Source organism: Lagopus leucura, unplaced genomic scaffold (genome assembly GCF_019238085.1).
Source record: "Lagopus leucura isolate 7727_CA_CO unplaced genomic scaffold, USGS_WTPT01 Super-Scaffold_73, whole genome shotgun sequence".
NCBI lineage: Eukaryota > Metazoa > Chordata > Aves > Galliformes > Phasianidae > Lagopus > Lagopus leucura.
The window spans coordinates 21,969,110-21,986,026 of NW_024962252.1; the positions used below are offsets into that span (position 1 = coordinate 21,969,110).

The 16,917-nt window shown below is 42.2% G+C and overlaps 1 long non-coding RNA gene across 2 annotated transcripts; it reads right to left on the reverse strand.

The window, feature by feature from the left end:
- Window positions 1-312: 312 nt before the first annotated feature.
- On the reverse strand, window positions 313-15,928 carry LOC122193810. Of its 2 annotated transcripts, XR_006182989.1 has the most exons (4): window positions 14,446-15,928; window positions 12,488-12,564; window positions 10,143-10,243; window positions 313-466 (listed from the first exon to the last, which is right to left on the reverse strand). It is a non-coding gene; the product is annotated as an uncharacterized LOC122193810 (long non-coding RNA). The 2 variants fall into 2 exon arrangements; XR_006182988.1 differs by lacking the exon at window positions 313-466 and having other exon boundaries at window positions 9,235-10,243.
- Window positions 15,929-16,917: the final 989 nt, after the last annotated feature.

The window sequence follows — 16,917 nt, forward strand, 5'->3', positions numbered from 1 at the left end:
GCACTTCTAGTCTGAAGAAAGCACTTTAGTAGAGCCTGTAAAGGCCTCTAGCCCTTTATCTGCTCAGTGCCACCCATGCATTAAGTGTTCTTGTCACCTGAATGGAGCATGAGAGGTGGCAAGTTGAAGAGCTGTAATACTACTGCAGGTGACACTGAAGAGTGAGCAAAGTATAGAAAACTCTTCTGATATGGACCAGCTGAGTTATGCCTTAACAAGTAATCCTAAGAAATATTCACTCAAGGAGTCTGGTGCAGTAACTTATATCATCTGAATAGAGTAAGTGTGTGCAATATTTCAAAATTAGCTTGCTTAGTTTTGTAACACCCCATAGTACAGCTTGAACCCACCTTGCAGCCTCTGTACAGTACAGGCAGCCTCTGGTGTGCTTGGAAGAGACATTACTGTTTTTTAAATCAGTCTTTGGCTGGGCTGAACGGACCATTGGCATCCAAGCGAGTTCCCTCTGTTCAGAATAAAGAGATGAGTCAATAAGCACAGCATTGTCCTTCTGCATGTGGCAAAGTGGGCCAGCAATATATTGGTGGTAGTGTGCTCAAAATGCATTGAGTATTTTGATCCAATTCAGTACAGTACAGTTTACTTGTGGCACACTTGCAGAACATTAAAATGGTGGCATTTTTTGTCTGTGGTGTTTTATGTAATGGTTCTTTGTAATGGGAAGCTACAGGTTAAGATCAGGAGATAAAGTTAACATTGGAACGAACACATGTTAAAAGAATATGCTACATGTTTTTATGCATTAGTACATTCTTCAGAGGAAACAGTATGAAAATGAAATAAAGGTTTCCAGGCATACAAGAGCATTAATTTTGAGTTTGTTGGTTGTAAAAAACATCCATTGTGCTGGATGTTTTGTAAGGGAGCTGGCTCGACATGCGCAGTTCACTCTCGTGGAGTTCACTCTCATGCAGGTGTCTGCAGATGCTAGAAATGTGAGAGATCTCCTGTTTCTGCTCCTGATGAGAATGATTACTATTTGCATTAAATTTCCATGAAACGTGTCACCCTGTAGCACAACTCATAGCTGGCCTACAGCTGTAAAATAATCTGTAGTTCTGAGAGCATGCAAAAAGCAAACAAACACACAAATCAAAAACAAATCCCACAGCATAGTTTTAGGACTAAAAATGTAGAGTAGGAGAAATCACCCTCAGCAGTGTTTTTTGAGCAGACACAGCTCCAGTATCATGGCTTTGGTGTGTTCTTTCATCTACATTACAAAGGAATGCTTGTTGCAGATAGTGTGAGCAGTATTCATTACTTCTTTAAGCAGCTTGATAATTTGGTATGTTCATAGACCACAGGTTCTCAGTGCCGTCAGTTATCCACCAATATATGATTTAAACCTTCCTTTATGTATTCCTTTATGCAGTCCTGAGATTTAATGAGGTTGGCACTCAGATGGTGGGGTGAAAGCTAGTGATGGCTGATGTATTTGTGAGACGTTTTGAGCCAGGAAGTAAACATCAGGAAATGAATAAAACTTGTGAAAGAAATCATGATTAGCATACTGGGTATGAAAATGATGGAAAATGAGAAGTGATTCAATTTAACTAAAAAACAAAAAAAACCCACCACCACCACCAACAAAAAAAAACAACAGCAAAAAGCATGACAACTACATCTCTGTCATCTGTCTGAGATACAGAAGGATGTCAGCTTCCCATGCAACATCAGACATCTTCAGCTTCTGTGCCTCTACCTACTTGCTCAGAGTCCCCTGGAGAAAACCCGAACTGTTAGGTCATGATTCACTTAATCCTAATATAAACATTTAAATTTAGGCCTGAAGAAGCGTCTCTTTCTTCAAGGGTGTGTCTCTATTAGTGCATTAGTCTGGATCAGAAGAGTGCTTTTACCACTAACTTCCCAGTCCTTCCACCTACTGGGCTTTGGTTCACATTATGATTCACAGAGTCTCAAAGCACATTAGCTTAATTTTTTTAGATAAAACAACCTGGAAGATAAAGTGCAGGAGTGCACATAATGCACTGCCAGTGCAGTGGGCATTCAGTCCATAGGAGTGGACTAGGGCTAGTCTCAAGACGAAAAAGATCTCCAAAATGTTCATGTTCAAAAGGCCAGGTCCTCAGCACTGACTGTTTTGCTCTACAGGTTTGCTGTCAGTTCTCACTGTCTTCTACTATAAGATAAAGTGAAGAAGTGAAAAATGACCAAGAAAAGGTCCTTGCTTCTTTAACCATTGGAGAAGTTTAGGAAAACAACATGGCTAAGCTAGCAGACTTAAAAGTGAATGAAATGAATTGCTGCCAGATAGACTCTATACTGGTTTTACAAAATGCATTGTTAAAAAAAAAAGGAAGCATCATTTAAACATAGGCAGAAACAAGCCCTTCATAGGACCTGCACCAGTGAATTAATTGAGAATGTAATGTACTTGCTGATTACTGATTACTCTTCCAGGCTTCCAGAGTTAGTATATCTGTCTGAGATGGCTAGTAAATTCAAAATACAGCTAACTGTGGGATTTTGTTTATAGCAGTAGAGCTTCAGGGCTTCATCCAAGCATAAATTATTGTAAGCTAACTGTGATGTTATTACCTACAGGTTTATATAGCTGCAAAAGAACAGCACAAACTGCAAAACAAAGCATAAAGACCATTTCTAGCAGTAGTGACCCAAGTGCACCAGTTCCTTAAGTAAGAAGTTATATTACACACCTGATAATAAAGTATTAGCACAACTACTGGAATCCCAAAGCAAAAGAGAACTCTTTAGGTTAAGTCTGTAAATTGCAAGATGGCACAAGAAGCTGGTGAAAAATATCACTAAATAGGGCCCTACCAGGAACACACTGACGTGTGCTTAAAGATGGTCCTGAATATCCATTGGTTTTGGTTCAGTCCTTTGGAGATAGTTCTTTGGAGACGTGATGGCACTTTGATGTCAAACTGTGTTGGCACACCAGCTGCTGTATGGTTTTGGTGTGCTACCAGCACTGCTTTAGTCACAGATCCAGAGCACTGCACCACATAGGCTGCTATGAAGAAAATTAACTCCATCCCAGCCGGATCCAGGACAGAGTCCAGATCGTCCTTCCCTCTTTATCACCTGTCTTCTGGGTGAGCAGATTCCTGTGCCATATCCCCTGCTAGTTGATTACCCTTAAGAAAAGACAAAGTCATATTCATGGCCTACACTGGTACGACAGCCCTTGTGCAGGGATGCCCAAGAACCTAAAGAGTAATTGTGCAAGGCTGGCAACTTCTGTCCCAGAGGAGAAGGAGGAGGTGCCATTCAATCAAATCTCTCCTTGTCTTGAACCTCTCAAGTCCCATATCGGGCACCAAAAAGGACCATGGTGGGCTGCTTGCTCATTCCTCTCCTCTAGCAGGATGGAAGGCGAACATAGGAAGAACAAAAGAGACAGAGCCTGTGGTGTCTGATAAAGTCTAATCAGTAAAGGAAGAGAATAAAGGAAGTGAAACATGGGAGACTGCACAGGCAGACCGATGTCCTGTCAGTCTCTGAACATTGGCCCACCCCTTCTTCTCCTACCTCAGCTTTTCTTGCTGAGCATGATGCCTTACAGTGTGGCATATCACTTTGGTCCATTTGGGTCTGCTGTCCCAGCTGTGTTGCCCTCCCACTCTCCTGCCCACTTGCTTCCCGTGGGGGCCGAGTGGAAAAAGGAGAGAGCTTGGATGCTGTGAAAGCACTGATTAGCAGCAGCCATTGGTGTGTTTCAGCTACAAATTCAAAACACAGCACCATACGGGGCCATTGTGAAGAAGCTCAACTTCATCCAAACCAGTTTGCTCCACCTTGGAGCAATCACTCCAAGCGGTCTTTTACAAGAAGTGCCAGGTATGGCATAGTCTAAGAGTGCTGCCTTTGCTTCACAAACTTTAAGGTCTTCCTCATGCAATGTATTTGTATACTTTCAGGGAAGTTTCATAACCTTTTACCCTTCCTGTAAATGAATGGACACTGATTCTTTGGAAGAAAATGACATTCTGTTTTCTGTAATACCTCCAATTAAAACAACTAAATTTGACATGTTTCTGTAGTTTCTTTCTCTTAGGATTAGTAAGCTCTTTCAACCTTCTGCGTGGTTAAAATTGTGCTTTCCTGAGAGCACAATTCTGAGTAAATTTTAGTAAAGCTGCCAGATAAATAGTATCAAAATCTTCCACACACCCCCCCCCCCCCCCCAAATTACATATATGTTAGAAACCTCACAAGTGGTCTGCTCTGTAAAACAGGTGTAGTATGGAAAGGAATTCATGTAGAATCACTGCAGCCCTGCACTTTAAAAAAAATCAAAGCTTTGTACTGACTTTCTGAGTGAGCACAAAACCACCTCAAAGTCTAAATACAGCCTGCCATGAGGCGCCATTACATTTTTATTTTTGCAAGCTATACTCAAAACTAAGGGGACACTATCCAATACATCTCTTAATAGCTAATATCCTTTTAAAAACTGACATTTAAAAGCAATCTTTGTAATCTTTGGTTGAAAAGTGTTCCTATTTCCACTTCAGTAAAATAATAGATTCATATAATTGTGGCTTCTCTGCATGGCAACAAACCAACACAGACAGTTCTGGTCCTCTGTGGATGTCTCTGCATGTAACGCAGTTTCATACACTGATGCAGTGCTGCTGCTTCATTCTCTAACACTTCTTTTCATTTGTAAAAGAGGTGTATCCTGAAATAACCAAGAATTCTTCTACTGGAAGCATTTATCTCCTCTGAGAATGGAGAAGGCTAGCAAAGCTAATCAATATAACAATATAGAGAAAATCATACAGTTTAGACATGAACAAAAATTTACATCCTTCCTTATGCCTGCTTTTCAGAACAGCAGCATCAGTCTTGCTCTCCTTGCAAATAAATGTCTTTTTCTCTTGTATTAAAGCAAGTTGCTTGTCCCAGTCAAGGACTTATTGTACAGCCCTGTGTACAAAACCATAGGAAGCAAGCTAAATCCCTGACCTTGAGTAATTCACTTCAGATCAGCTTGTGTTAGCACAGGTGCAAGTCAGATAGCGTGCATGAGCCCAGCACCATTGTCTATCCACAAAACTAAATGCAAAATGCAACAAAATAAAGTGGAAAGTGAGCATAGAGAGTGAAGAAGGGTAGATGAGATCGGTAACACTGAGAAAATGGTGTGTCTTCACCTCAGTGGGCTGTATGCACAAGATGCAGGACCAAAGCATGGATCTGTTAGTTTCCTGGCCCTAAGGTTGCCCTTGTGTGCTTGTTAGATATCACCATAGATCCGTGAGGTGCACCCAGCCTGTGCAGTACTACAGCAAGTGAAAGGCACATCAACACCACAGCCCTGTCATGAGGGCACAAACCACAGAGTCTGGCAGCTCGTGGGTTTGCCTGGTGTCAGGGGAAGGTTTGTATCCGGTCTGCAGAAAGCATACTGCATCCCTGTAGCAGTGATGCCACTCACAGTTACCTGATGAGTAGCTCCTGCTGTATCTGCTCCCTGCTGAGCTGAGTCACTGGTACAGAGTGCAGAGACAGCAATCAGTTCATGTGATGTGCATGACAAGACATTCAAAATAAGAATACAGCACTGACAGTGGATTGTAGTAAAAGCCATGGCAACCTAAAGTGTTTGACTGAGAACATGCTGTGTAGGATCTCTGCCTACTAGCTTTCTTTCACTCCCACATCAAATTCTTTGTCCCTAATGGGATGCTACCCCTGTACAGATCTAGGCTGAGCATTCCTCCAACACTAGGAAAGAGGTAGTTACCAAGTTATCCTTTAGCCACTGCTCATATACCAGCTTTTGAGATTACCAACATGAAGACGTGCATCATGTTGGCAGGATCTGAGCAGGCTTCTTAAGCATTAAAGAGCAAGGACAACTGAATTAGTCACCCTAACTCTGATGTCTGGTGACGTCTGTGGTATTCAGAGGAATCCGAGATGTTCAGTATAGCAAGATATGATACCAGTCTTACAGTAAACCTACATCTAAAAAGCATGATCTATTGGCCAACCTGGAGACTTCAGATTGAGCAGATACATTTGAGCAGAGCACTTAAAAGATGGCAAAAGGATGGAACATGTTGGAAATTTAGGCTGTGCCTCCAAGTTCCAAGAACTTAGTGGGAAATCTAACCAACAAGCTCTGTTATACTCAGTGACAACCCAACTAATGCAGTTCAGGGAGCCTAAGAATGATTGGACTCACTGCATAGCAGACAGCTGATGGCTGTTCAGCCAATGCCCTCTATGCTCACTGAAATGGCAATATGCAGCAGTAGGAAGAGCTATAGGCACCTGCACTAAGGCATCAATCTTAAACTGGATTCTGCTCACCTAGCCAGAACATTTTTGACAGCCATGTTCTATATCAAAATTAATAACAATAATAATAATAAAGTGTCGTGGTCTAGCTTTTGTTTTTATGGCAGTGCACTGGTTTGGATTGTGACAACTACAGCAGTGATTTATTCATGTAGAAGTCCGCAGTGTAAACAGGTATCACACAAAAAAGGAAAGACTTTCATTACTTATTAGATATATTACAAAATGTTCCTCCTTTTCTTTTATGATAGCACAATAACAGTCATCTTTATGTTGTATCTCTCCTTTGAAATGATCCAGTCATAAAGCCTCAAAAATTCAACTGCAGTTAGACAGGCACCATCCTGACCCAGACCGACTGTATTCCCCCATGCATCTCTATCCATCTGCTATTTTCCTTCTTCTATGCCAAGATTATCTATCATCTGGGACAAGGGAATGCCTTTTATTTTGTAGCTGTTCAGGACTATGGAATAGGGGCTACAAGAATACAAATCATCAGCATCACGGTGTCTATGATGATTTATGCTCCCCTGCTAGCCAAAGACCTGAAATCCTTGCATACTTTTTAAGAAGAGAGGCACTGCAAGTATATATTAAAAAAAAAAAATACTAGCAGCTCTGGTAGCTGGTGAAAATGATTCAGGATAATCAATCTTCTAAGCTTTACTGCTGAGCATCACCATACTCAGCAGGAGCTAGGAGCACTAGTTATTTTCTTTAGATTAGACACAGGTGGCATCAGGTGCTCTCATCAACCAAAAGGAGTACAGGTAAATTGGTGACTAACCAATTTTGTTTGGTGGGAAACCAATCACAAAGCAAACTGGGGCAGGTTTTATTTACGGGTGGAACAGTTAGGCCAGGAAAGGGATCGAGGCCAGAGGAAGAAATGGGATGTTCATTGTGGGGGGTTTCTGCTGGAATTTGTAAGAAATTACTCCAGTAATTGTAGAAGAAGGAATCTCAGAGAAATAAGCTCGCAGTAATTAAGGTGCAGTAACTATGGTTACTAAGGAAACAGTGAGAAAGGAAAGCTGAACCACAACTCAGGGCATGGATACGGTTTTAACACCAAAAGCCTAATTTTAGCTTTCTGAAATACAACTAGGTGCATAGCCCATCCACGTTCCCAATTACAGTATGTATGTGTATGTATATGTCCACATATATATATATATATAACTATCATAGAATGAAGCAAAGACAAAGGGAATAGAAAAATGAGTCAGCTTGTAGACCATCACACAACTATGAAGTTCATCATGTACTCAGAGGAAGCAGTGCTGTGTTTTTAGTTTGACAGCTCAGGGCAAGTGCCCCGGGACTTTCCCTGGGGAATTTCTATTGCCACAAAGAGGAAACGAGCGTCTTCAGTTTGACCTGAGGATTTCTAAAGAGACACGAAGGCTCCCTGAGAAGGAAGTATGTCTACTGCAGGCCTAGCACAACCCTCCCAGGAAAGGACATGTTAACTCTAGAGCTAATGATCATAAATACTCCTAAAGTGCAGCAAGAACATGGAATTTGGCAAGTCCCACCAAAACAAAACAAAGCAAACAGAAAAACACTGAGAAAAAGAGTAAATATTTAAGCAAATCCACACTGAACTTCATAGAATTTTTGACAGCCACTGAGCGAATTAATGTGCGTTTTTGAAACAAGATGGGATAGTTTGGTGATCCATAGCTTGGTCCATGTGGTGAGTGTTGCAGTGGAGTTTACCTGCTGTGCTGTTTTCCACGGGCTGTCTGCCCTACAGCCAACAGCCTAGCCACAGCCACCCCAAGGCATGGCTTTGGACCTGAATACAGCAGCAAAGCTACATTCCTATTTTCAGTGGTAGTGTACTAAAGCCATACCTGGCTGTGCCCTTGTGCTCTCTTGCAGGCTCATTATGGTTTCCTTACCCAGTGTAGATATACCCTCTAAGGCTGCAATTTGAATTAGTCACCTAGGTTTCTTCTTCAATCACAAGTAAGAAGCAGGTAGCATTACCTCACTCATCCTAGGCAGCTCCTCATCACAAAACCCATTTCAAAGTGCCTACATTTCTGAACTAGGAATCTAGACTCCCAATGTAAACTGGCAAAGACTGTAGCTTCTCTACAGTTAGGTAAAATGAGTCCCATCCCTTACCAGATACAGTTTTCTGAAGGTGGAATGGACTGCTACCAGGCAGAAATATCTCAGATGTCCTGGCACAACATTTTTTTGCAACACTCTCATCCTTTGGAGTTGTATCTGGCAGCCAGGAGAACTGCATGAGCATATCTTTGCACTGGACACCAAACTGCTTCCGTCTGATAGCTGAGTGGGCAACTTCCCCCAAAGCCAGGACACAGACAAAAGAGCCTATAGATTCATCTTGACAAAGGGCAGGCATTTATGCAACCAGAATGTGTTTACAAGGTTAGCAGATAGGATTGAGGAAGTCAGGCAGGATTGCTAGTAAATAACTGGACCTGCGCTTATGGATGTGAATTGAGCCCATGATTCATGTTGCCTCTGTACGCTGTTACTGGAAAGCCAAAATATTTTTCAAGAAAAAATTCGATGAGTTTTCACCCTGCTGTTTCCAAGAAACGGTGAAGTTTAGTTTTGTATTCTATTTTTCTTCAAGGTCCTCCTAGGCATTAGAGGTGTGGTTTGATGTAGTTCTATCTATGCAGGTCCAGATGGTGTGACACTGGAGTTATGAGTCACTGGTGCCCTTTTGGACCAAAGCAAGAATCCAGACAGACTGAGAGCAGTAACACTTATGCTGGGCAAGTGAGTCAAGTCCAAAACACATTTGACTCATGGCTAAGATGGATACAATTTTAATATTTATTTTAAAAAATAAGACTGAAATAATTTTCATAATGAAAATGAAGATAACATAATATATTTAGTTTTGGAGCAGTAGGTTTCCAAAGATGACATCAGTTTCTACATTCTTTCAGCACAATCACAGTCTGAACTCAGTGGTAATACGAGCAAAATCATATGAATTCAGCTCCATTTCTTTCCAATAATGAAAAGAATAACACTTCCTTTATTCACACTAGGATACAGACCCCTGGTCTCAAACATAAAGGATTTTTTTTCTATATGATAAATAATATTAAAAAAAACTGAAGACTTGAAGATTCAAGAAAAGAATTCAGAGTGAGTAAAAAACAACACTTCCTACAGACACTGGTGAGGAGCTTCATCTTAAACACTGGAGTCCTGGAATGAATCACAGGAACTCTCTCATCATCAAAAATTTACGCATCCTATAATCCCTAAAGGGAAAAATCGTATCTGAAAAAAATCTTTAGACCAAAATTAGAAAGTAACAATAAAGCTGACAAAACTGTCTGAAGTACATATTTTAGCAGAGAATTATTAGAAAGTCAGCATAAAGTGCCTCTTAATCATACTCATCATGCATCTCTTGGCAGTAAATCCAAGCAACTCTGGTTTTATATACCTCTATGGACCTTATTTTATTGCTTACTTGCTTGGTAAATTTAAACTAAGTACATAGGCAAAAAGTGTCTAGAGTGTCACCTGGAAAAGGTAACTTCCTATCACTCATTATGAGCCTGCTTTAAAATATCCAGTGCTTAGAGCCAAGAGCGTGAGTTTGCAAAGCTCAAATGACTGGTCAAACCATTGGAAATATGAATGCGGCACATTGAATTTCTCGGTTACGAGCAGTTGAAGCAAATGTCTCAGAAGTTAAGAATCTCTAAATCCCATAATTTCCTGAACCTTCCAGTCCCCCCAGGAAAGAGCAATAAACCTGGACTTCCTCCCAGCCCCACCAGCTGGAGGATGAATGGTGTTACCGTTGCCAGAGCAGAATGTGAGGGAGCATGCAACAGGTTCCATCAGGCACTGTGAAGTCCCTTGTCAGATGTCACAAGAGTTTCCAAGTTATTGCACGGTGCTTAAACAAGATAAAAGGAAAAATTAATTCAGTGTTTAGAAATTAAATATCTAAGTTCTCACTGTAATTACTGTTAAAACAGGTTGAAGAGTTTACATGCGATCTCAAAAATAGGCTTTTACACCACATACACATAAATCATTTTAAAAAACAGTTATTATTTCAAATGCTCAAAAACTCCTGACAAGGGACTAATTCATAACACTGTATTGCTGGTCTTAGTCAAATGGACACTATTGTCTCCAAAAGCCTGAATTACTGTGAAATCTTAGGTGCGTTATGTTGTCTGTTTCCAACTATATTTAACGTTGCCTTATTACTTAAAAATACAACCTTGAAAGTAAGATGACAAGAACTAAATTTATTTGGTCTAAAGGGATACGAATTAAAGGAAACAAGCAAGATAACTGTATAAATATTTGCACAAAAAGTAATGAAAGGAAAAGAAATATTTCCACTGGGGATTAGTTGTAATAGCGTAAAGGGCTGAAGATGAAACAGAACCAGTTCAAGCTCTGTCTCAGGAAGAAGTGTTTTTGAAGACACTATGGATGACAGGACAGAAAGGAAACTTTGTGATGCTTTTGTAGTGAATACATTGATCCTCTTCCTTTTCGCCTTCCCAGGTAACTAAAGAGAGGTTTTTCAATTCTTTCAGGCCTAATTTATTGGGTTTTGCCATCTGATTTTCACACTCAGAAAAAAAGGTGGCCTTTGTGCCTCCTTATGAGTCACCAAAATCATTTGAGTTGTCAGACCACCACACAATTAGAAACTCTCATGAGGTTCTGTCCTCCATTTTAGCCCATGTCAAGGATACCAGTAGAGAACACATCTTAGCTTCCATATAACTTAAGGGAGGACATGCAGACAGATGAGGAAGGTCATGAAAACCCCATGGTATGCAGCACACTGATTGGGCAGCTTGAGAAACCACGAGCCCACGTGGGAGAAGGCATCCTGCAAGCTGAGGTTCTTTTAGAAAGGTGGGTTTGAGAACAAACACTGGGTTTGATGACCCACTCAGTTCCCGGGTGAGCTATGGGGTGATATTCTATGGAGTTAAGCTGTAGCTTATGCAGAAACTCCTGCAGTTAGCCCTCAGAGCATTTATTTGCATTTTGTGAAACAAACAGGATTCTGCCTGCATGTACAACTAAAAATTAATAATTAAGTTACTCTCTCAGAAGAGCAATACAACAAAAATCAGTTGTTATTAACCTTAGGAAGAGCAATATATTGCCAATACATAAACTGCAAGACTGCACAAGTCCCCTAACACCTAGCCCACCCACAATTAGCATTTATAAATCAGTCATACTGAAAGATATCCTGAAATGAACTGTAAACACAAAGGATAAGCTCCTCTAGTTAGACAAAGTCATCCATTCAGCTCCCTCCAAAATGGAGAGAGATCAATGCTGCCCTGTAAAAGGCAGTGAGAAGCCCGATGCAATTCTCATTGAAAAGTATAGAAAAATGATCAGGCTCATAAAGGAAAATGAAAGCCAGCTTATATTTAAGGGAGAGATATAAAACATGTATACATAAAAAAAGTACAAGTACCTTAAGCTATAGACACATCACCAAGCTTTAAAGTTTGCTTCTGACAGATAGAATACATGTTTGCTTTGACTGAGTGCCAGTACTAGTGGAAGGCCCATGGGAAAACCAGAATACTGTGCAGTTGGGTTGTCTGACCTTTTCTGAGAGGCTCCTGACTCTCAGAACCACTCTTCTGACTCTCAGAAAGGTTGGGAGGGTTTAAGTATGAATTGAAGATGAAAAACGTAATAGGAAGACGTAGGAAAAAGAAAGGAAAGAAACCAACAGCCATGGAAACATTTATTCTAACTTGTTCCCTCTGGCATCGCTTTGTTAAATCAATGTTAGCTCTTCCAGAGACACTGCCTTGCTTTAAATGTGGCTTTGGCTGTGGCCAGATGACTGGTGCAGAGGACTTGGTACAGACTGTTGTTATCAGTGGTAGTGGTGGCTCTTTGTTTCCTAGATGTACGTATATTAAAAAATAATGTTGAGGCCTTGCACTCCACTAGAGCAGGAGTTTCCGCCCAGCACCAGTGACCCAGCAGAATGCAGCACTCCTCATACTCCTCTCGCTTCCTCACGCAAGCACCCAAACCATAGGAGCACCAGTGAGGGCTGCTGAGGAAGGAGAGCCTCATACAGCTTGCTGTGCTATGCAGCTCTGTGCTGGGAGGCAGGCAGCAGGCTGGTACCCACCAACACGTAGTAAGGCACATCTTAGCATCATAGCAGTTTCTGTGCCAGCTGGGATCACTGCAGTCACATCCAGAGGTCTGCAAGAGATTAAGAAAACAGAGTTGGAGCCACAGGCAATTAATTAGTCAAGCTCCTGTACACAGATAGAGATCAAATCAACAGCAAGCGCCTGGGGATTTTATGCTCCTTTTCTCCTGCTTCCTTAACTACTCTGAGCATGACTTTTTGCCTGTTTTGTTGGTTTGGGTTTGGTTTTGTTTTTATTTTTAATTATTTTTATTTTTGCTTTTTTCTTAATGAATTTCTGCTTCCCAGTAAGCAGAGATGAGGACTGTGTGGCAAGTCATTGACTATTCACAGGAGAGTAAAGGAGGTCTCATTCAGTTAAAACAGTAATAATAATAAAATTAAAGTCTGGCTGTGTTTCTCTAGCTACATTACTTAACAAAATATTTGTTCTGAGCTGCAGCCTTCAGACAACGAGAAAGAAGCTCCTTGTTTTTCAGAGACAGACAAAGCAGTCAAATGGTGACTTCAATGGAGCAATGAAGTTATATTAAAGCAGAAGATCAACTGATATTCAAGTTCCATCCCAGCTTTCTGTTCCACCCTTTAAAGTGGTCACACCACGATGACACATTGAGACCGGTGGACAAAGCTAGAGTTATATATTCCCTCTGGAAGATTTGGAGGCCAAAAACCTAAGCATCTCCCAGCTTTTTTCACACCGAATGTGTATTTTTGGCATGATCAGAAGCTAATTAGAATTACCAGGAGTAATTACATGGGCTGAGGCTCCCTGCCAGGCTGTGGCATTGTGGCCCTGGCACCCCACACAGCTTGCAGTGAGCCCCAGCAGCGAAGCCTTGCATCCAAACCACACAGGTTTCTGCAGCACACGGTCTGAATTACTCCCACAGGAAGATGCTACTTCCAAGTTGTGTTACCAAGGAATATTCTCTGCCTTCAGTGTAACTGTTCAGTAACATGCATCTTGTGTATGAAATACAACAGAAATGCTGACAGGCCAGCTTTCATGGCTGCTGACACCAACTTTCTGAGCAGGGCTACGTAGGTTGTGCTGACACAACCCTTCTCCAGAACAGCTGCAATCACTTGCTGCTTTGGTGAGGGAACGGGGGTGTTTCTTTTCTTTCTTTGCCTCCCATGAAGGGTTCCGAAGTGCCAGCTGTGCCGTAGGGCTGAGGCCACCAATGCTTATGCTACAGATGTGAGCGTGTGAAAGGGAAAGCCATTTCCCCTTCTAGTTTCATTTTTCATTTTTCCTTCAGATGATTTAATAATCTCACACTCGACAGTATGTGGTTAAAATGGACAGTGCTCCAGTTTATGCTGAATAAGGCATAACACCTATTCTTCTAAGCTGATAAGCACTCAGGACAGGCAAAATTCCTACAGAGAGCCAGATATCAGCCCCATTTACTTGAAGGTTAGTGAGCGCATTCACAGAATGCAAATGCAGCCAGAGGGTAAAGCACTGGCTTCTTGGGCTCAGTCTTTTGGGGCAGAGCTAGAGTATAAGTGTTTGAAAAGATATTCAAGTAGCCTCTCAGATTACTATACAGCACAGATAATTAAGAGTTCATGTCTCCCTTCATCAACAAAGTGCTTAAGGACATGCTTAAAAGTGTTTTGCTGATTTTGGCCTCCGGTACTTCTCTGCAAGGAGCCAAATGCCTACAGCTCCCCTTGGAAAAGGAAAGTGCATTTGGACCCTGGAGGAACTGACGCACTTTGCAAAGTCTTTCCCAACAGCCATCACAGCAGGAACCTCACTGCTTAGTTTGAATACCCTACAGGAATGACTGACAAACTGTGCCTAGGTCAATGCAGCGGGTTTATTTGAAATTCCAGATTTTCCTAAGTTGTGAACACTCATTTTGTTGTTCCTACAGTTGCTTTAGTATAGTGCAAGGTTAATCTGTCTCTCTACTCACCCTGTTACTCACAGAATGAAGGAGTCTGTTCACAGAGCAATCTTGTTCCTTGAGTATGAAGGCTCCAAGCACAGTACTCAGCAGCACAGAGTGGATGTTTATCCTGAGCTCAGATCTTCTGAAAGAGCAACTGAAAAGAAAACAAACCAGCAGCAATGCACAATACAAAATACCCGCCCAGTGCAATCCCCTCTGATACAGACAGAAATCAACACAATCACATTGCTTATCTGAGCTGAACACAGACAGAAATCCCGGGCAGATGGATGGAATATTGCAGTGCCAGACAAGCCAGGACTTCCCTGTATGGCCAGCTACCAAGTCTTGCCTTCTCCTGACCCTTCATTGTAAGAATCACAGAAAGTGAAGTGATCTGCATCTCCTCAGCATATCAAATTCATTGCCTAAAAATATACATTTTGACAGAAAAAATGAACAATTCTAAATTTAATCAAAATGAAAACGTGAAATAGACTCTCCCAAAGCTCTAGCATTTTAAATTCTCTGAAGCCTTATCCAAATAAAAAATTTTCCTTCCCTGTACCAAAGGGACACAGTCCCAATGCTTTCCACAGAAAGCCATCTAAGATGGTCTGATATCATTTCATCCCTTGGTGCTGCTTCTCTTACACACCCTCTAGAATACAGTGGGGGCAAAGAGGGTATTTAGAGGGTGACAAAAATAACTTGAAAAGTGCCAGCAAAATGCAAGATGCAAATGTAGCAGGCCTCTGTCAGCTGTACTGCTTGGGGCCAGAGGGCTCTAAAAAAATGCAAACAGCAGCTTTGTGCTACTGCCAGTTTTGAGGGCCTCACCTCTCCCCACCTCCAAAAACAGGGAACATGACAGGCAAAAAAATAAAATAAATAAAAGGAAAGTTTCTGAAACCTACAGGCTGATTAGCAGCGAGATTGCAGTAACCAGATGCTGGCACACAAGGAGGATTTTAAAAAAAGAAGTCCTGTCCATTATGCAACTGTCGAAAACATCTCTGCCTCAAACAAAAAACTCCAAAAATAGGCCAAACGTGCTGTACTTCATGGACTAGCTAGCTGCAAAAACATTTCAGACTGCCTTAACTATGGCCTGAATCCTAAACGAACAAGGAGGTTAAGCAGCATACAGCATTCACATTGATCTAAAGCAGAAAAATCACTTCTGCTTTTCCAGCAACATGGTCCTGAATTAGAAAACAGGGCAACTTGTTCCAGCATCTCACCACCCTTGCAGTAAAGAATTCATTCCTGATATCTAATCTAAATCTACCCTCTTCCAGTTTAAAACCATTTTCCCTTGTCCTGTAACTGCATGCCCTTATAAAAATCCCTTCCCGACTTTCCTGTAGGCTCCCTTCAGGTTCCAGAAGGCTGCTATAACATTTTCCCAGAGCTTTCTTTTATCCAGGCTGAAGATTCCCCGTCTTTCAGCCTGCCCCAGGTGCTCTCCTGCACCTAGGAGAGGTGCCCCAGCCCTCTTATCACCTTCATGGCCCTCCTCTGGACCTGCTCCAACAGATCCATATCCTTCTTACGCTGGGGGCTCCAGAACTGGACACAGTTCTCCAGATGGGGTCTCACAAGAGCAGAGTAGAGGAGCAGAATCCCCTTCCTTGACCTGCTGTCACACTTCTCTTCACAGAATCACAGAATCACCCGGGTTGGAAGGGACCCCAAGTATCATGTAGTTCCAACCCCCCTGCCTAGCAGGGCCACCAAACATACACATTCAGATCAGGTTGCCCAGGACCCCGTCCAACCTGGCCTTAAACACGTCCAAGGACGGGGCATCCACAACCTCCCTGGGCAGCCCGTTCCAGGGCCTAACCACTCTCCTAGTAAAGAACTTCCCCCTAACATCCAACCTAAATCTTCCCTCCTTCAACTTAAAACCATTTCCCCTAGTCCTGCTGTTATCAGCCCTTTTGAAGAGTTTACTCCCCTCCTGGGTGTAGGTTCCCTTCAGGTATTGATAGGCTGCAATGAGGTCACCCCGCAGCCTTCTCTTCTCCAGGCTGAACAAGCCCAACTCCCTCAGCCTGTCCTCATAGGGGAGGTGCTCCAGCCCCCTGATCATCTTAGTCGCCCTCCTCTGGACCCTTGCCAAAATCTCAATGTCTTTCTTGTACTGAGTTTCTTGACATGACCCAGGATACAGTTGGCCTTCTGGGCTGCAAGCGCACATTGCCAGCTCAGATTGAAGCTTTCAATTGACGCTCCCAAATCCTTCTCCTCAGGGCTGCTCTCAGGCTATTCTCCACCCAACCCGTATCTGTGTTTGGGATTGCAAAAAAGATTTAGCTGTTACTACTATATCCTTCTCTTCTATTATTTTCAGTTTTACCTGGAGGCAATGTACTGCAGTGCATCCAAAGGACACACCCTGCACTGACACATGGCCACAGGGCAGGCAGAAGGGGTGGCATGGGGTGCCAGACCCAAGCACTCCCTCTGGGCCCTGCAGAAAACTGAGGA